Genomic DNA, 4,665 nt, shown 5'->3' with positions numbered 1-4,665 from the left:
ACTCCTACTGGGAGATGTTGCATTAGAGTTGAGTCTCATGTGTACAAGGCCTTCAATCCCTGTGGACACATGGAGGGCTGGCACTCCATGTGTGTTCTCTTGAGCTTTCTTCCCTGAGGGACCAGGTTCAAGTCTCTGTATCTCTCCTACAAAATATGAGAAGGTTTGTGGGAAGCATTCCAAGTTCTCTCCAAAGGGATTTTCTGGGACACATGAATCTATGTCGTAGGAAGTCAAAAATCAGTGCACTGAATCAATAAATTGCATGTATGAACAGGTGTCGTTTGATCAGCGGTGAGAGTGCTGTTAAAGTAGCAGGCAAATGACAGTCAGAGTCAATGGGTAAGACAGTGCAGTTTCTTTTTGTGTGCCTGTTAGTGGTTATTTTCATTGAGAGTTCTCAGTGAAGGCTGGTAATGCTGTTGAAGACATGCTTCAGTGCTTAGGGCTCAGTAGGCAAAGCTGAAATGTTTGAAGCAGACTTATTGGTTTGATTATTTAGTTCCTTTTTTGTTTTTTTTTTCAACAGAAAAGTGCAGATCACAATTGTGATCATGAAGACTTTGCGTAAACTAATGAGCAAATAAAAAGGGGAGCAGCATTTGTCATTTGTGACCACAGAATAGGTTTTATTGTTGTTGTTCTTTATTATTTAAGTATATGTCTTGTTTGTCATTGACACATAGTAATTTCACATATTCATGATATATTCTGTGCCATTCCAATGCATGCATGCCATCTTTAATGATCAGATAAAACTCAATTAGCATTTGTATAACCTCAGATGTTTATCATTTCTTTGTGTGGGCACATTTAAAATCCTACTACATTTTTAAATTGTGCAAATAGCTTTTGTGAACCATAGTTATCTTAGTCTATTTTCATACATATTTTATTGAAAAGATACTTTTAATTGGTATTACAAAGGTTTCCAATTTTGAAAATAATGCTCTAAATTTTGGAAATGTGAAAATTTATCCACTTCAAATATTTGGAACTAAGTCTGCATTTTGCTTATTGTTATTATTACTGCCATTAAAAATGAGCTTTGATTATCTGGTCCTGCAGAGTATATTTCACTATTTTTTAAAGGGTTTTTTGTTATTGAAAAACATATAAATTTTCATGGTTTGCACAGGCATTTGATTTGAATATGTGACTAAGGTCCAACTCAGGAAAAAGCAATTTTCCTTTTACTGTTGCTAATGCCCTACAGATCTGCACTTAGGATATCATTCATCTTCATCTCGCTGGGATCCTCTGTCCTGCTGGCTCTTTCAGCTACTTCCTGAATTTTATCTGGTTTTCAGAACATCACAGAAGATACAGTAGGCTCTATTCTAGTTGTATTGTCATCAAGGACCTTTGCCATGAGCAAGTGTGTCCTGCTCTGTGCCTTCCTCCTCCCACCTACTGCCCCTACCACTCATGGCATCCTGTGACTGTGGTTGTCATCTCCATCTCCCCATCCACATGTAATCTTTCCCTCATTTAAATTGTCTAAATCCCCCATTATTACTTGCCAATTGGTTCTCAATTGTGCCATATACTGGTTTCACTTTGCTTTAACACTATTCTTTACAGCCTAATTTTCCTAATGTATTCCATTTATTTGTTTAATATTATTGTTTTAAAATGTGTAATAAAGTGGAGATTGTTGTGGTCATTGTTTAGATATCAAAGAAGCAAACAAAATCTTTGCCCCTGGGATTATACTGCTGTGGGAATGATTCGTAAAAAATTGGTAAAAATGGAAAAATACAGAGCATTGTATAAGGGGTAAAGATAGAGAGTTTTGGGACACTATTTTTTGTAGCTTACTGGTGAGGGTCATAGTTATTTTAGCTAGTGTGTTTAGGTTTCTGCTTATGATGCAGAGTATAGAAAATGGTAGGTCCATCAGAGCTTGTTGAATAATTAATGAGCCCATGAATCACTTGATGAGGAGATTGAGGTGAGAGAAGAGAGAGAGTGGGAGAGAGTGGAAACTTTCAAATTGCAACTCCAGATTGACTAAAAAGTGGGTTTGTCCTCAAATCATCATGGTCACAAAGAATAATCTTGAATCTCTGGGGCTAAAAATTTCATATCCCAGTAAATCCCAAACAGAATTGGTCAGAAATCAATAAGAAATTAATAAGCCGGAAGCCTATTCACATAGTCTAGTGTTGTTTTCTGAGAGAGGTGTATTTGAATACAACTTTCCCTGAGAATTCTTGTGGAATGTTGTCACATTTAAATGTCACACAAAGTTTATTGGTTTTGAATCTAATGAATATTTACATAAATTTACATAAAATTCACTATTACTGAATTATTATAAAAATTTGGATTAGCTTTTTTTCCATTTACCTACTTTTTATACTATATTTTCTACCTCTCCATTTTTATATATACATAAGTTGAATAAAATGAAAAATACCTGTGGTAATAATATGGGATTAGAACCAGTGTTAGAAAATATCTATACTTACTTTAGAGTATGTTTAGTTTAAAACTACATAGTGTATAAGTTGCAATAGAACTTGATAGCACTTTGCACTTTTAAGACCAAATTTCTAAATAAGAATTCTTCAGGTTTCCTTTCATATTAGAAATAGTCACTAATGTTAGTATTTTGCTTTTCTCTAAATGTTTCAACCTCAGTTTTTTGGAAGATGTTTTCCTCGTTTCATCCTCTGCTAGAATTTCTATACAGAATTCAGGCTGCTATTCTCAGCCTTTGGAGTGTGTCTTTATTCTTTGATTATGTCTGCAGAAACAATATAGGGCTTCTGTACTGCAATGGAAACACAAAATCAAAGCTCTGTGGTTGAATTCATCCTCTTGGGCTTCTCTGACTTTCCTGAACTTCAAGACAAGATCTTTGGGCTTTTCTTGGTTATTTATCTGGTGACCCTATTGGGAAATGCCATCATCATAGCTGCCATCTTGCTGGACCAGACCCTCCACATCCCCATGTACCTGTTCCTGCAGAACTTACCTGTGGTAGAAGTGAGTTTCAGTGCAGCCATCATGCCTGAAATGCAGTTGATCCTGACTACTGAGAAAACTACAATTTCTTTTGTGGGCTGTTTTGCACAGATGTATTTCATTATTCTTTTTGGTGGAACCGAGAGTTTTCTCCTAGGGGCAACGGCTTATGACTGATTTGCTGCCATCTGCTGTCCTCTGACCTACCCCATGATTATGAACAAGAGGGTGTTTTTGAAATTAGTCATGTTCTCATGGGTCTCAGGGATCATGGTGGCTACTCTGCAGACCTCATGGGTATTTAGTTTTCCCTTTTGTGGACCCAATGTAATTAATTATATATCTTGTGAAACCCCAGCAGTGCTGGAACTGGTTTGTGCAGATATCTCCTTGTTTGAAATCTATGCCTTCACAGGCACCATTTTGATTATATTGCTTCCTTTCTTGTTGATACTCTTGTCTTATCTTAGAATTCTCTTTGCCATCCTGAAGATGCCATCAACAACTGGGAGGCAAAAGGCCTTTCCCACCTGTGTCTCTCATGTCATATCAATCATCCTCTTCTATGGCACAGCCAGTATGACTTATTTACAGCCCAAATCTAGCTACTCAGCAGTAACCAAGAAACTGATGTCTTTGGCTTACACATTGCTCACACCCCTGCTGAATCCCCTTATCTACAGCCTGCGAAACCATGAGATGAAAAGGGCTTTGGTGAAATTATGGCAGAGAGCAGTGGTTTTACACACAGTTTGACTTGTTAAGAAGATATATATTTGCTTATTACTCAACAGAACTCTGTTTGAATTTAATAAATGATGAAAACAGATTCCATTTCTTGATATTAATGAGTTTGCATTGTTGTATTCCTTGAGTTTGAAATGTATCAGGAGATTCTTCTCTTTTAATACTGTGGTGTTCTCTTCATCTGTTTTGAAGAGATACTAAGTTCCTTAGCACATGATACAATAGTCTAGGCATGCATTTCCTTATTATGGGAATCCAGGTAATTATCTATTGTGATTAAGATTATGTTTCATTAAATATCTACTTCAATAGGTTTCTATGTATTGATGCTTTTATTTTGATATGATCATTTCCTCAAAGGTCATTCTGATAGAATGAATGATATTTACACATAAACATGTATGTGTGTGTGTGTGTGTGTGTGTGTGTGTGTGTGTGTGTGCTGGTTGAGATCCAACTGGAAGCCTTGCATATGCTAAGCATGTATACAACCACTGTGCTCTACACCCTTCCCTTGTTTATATATTTTAATTGTTATTTTAGAGTTACTTCTTTAAATGCTTTTAAAGCTGTGAAGGAAAAGAAAACATAACTTGAGCATAACAATCATATCAAATGGGGAAAGTAGTGAGGATATATTCCAATTAAGTTTCAACATATTGATTTAGTATTGACTATTCAATGTTATTCAAATTATCATGGCTACTAAAGTATAATTTGAATAAAATTGGTAGTGTGCTATTAATTAAGATTAGGCATACAGATTCTGCTACATGTAGGGTTTCTTATAATTTGCACTTGTTATTTGGGGATAAGCTATTCATACTTCTACTCATGAAATATCTATACTGTTCTTTTGGTTTATGATAGTTAGCCTAGACTAAATTATTATTTTCCCCTCATTCCTTTTTTATTTATTCAGCAAATATTTTTTTGAGTAGCAGT

The 4,665-nt window shown here is 35.6% G+C and overlaps 1 pseudogene; it reads left to right on the top strand.

Moving 5' to 3' along the window:
* The first annotated feature begins 2,784 nt into the window (after nt 1-2,784).
* LOC144254604 (olfactory receptor 10A3-like) lies at nt 2,785-3,729 on the top strand (annotated as a pseudogene).
* The last annotated feature ends 936 nt before the right edge of the window (nt 3,730-4,665 follow it).

This window comes from Urocitellus parryii, chromosome 4 (genome assembly GCF_045843805.1).
Source record: "Urocitellus parryii isolate mUroPar1 chromosome 4, mUroPar1.hap1, whole genome shotgun sequence".
Lineage (NCBI taxonomy): Eukaryota > Metazoa > Chordata > Mammalia > Rodentia > Sciuridae > Urocitellus > Urocitellus parryii.
Note: the sequence above shows the minus strand (reverse complement) of the source record. Positions and strands in the feature narration are given on the sequence as shown.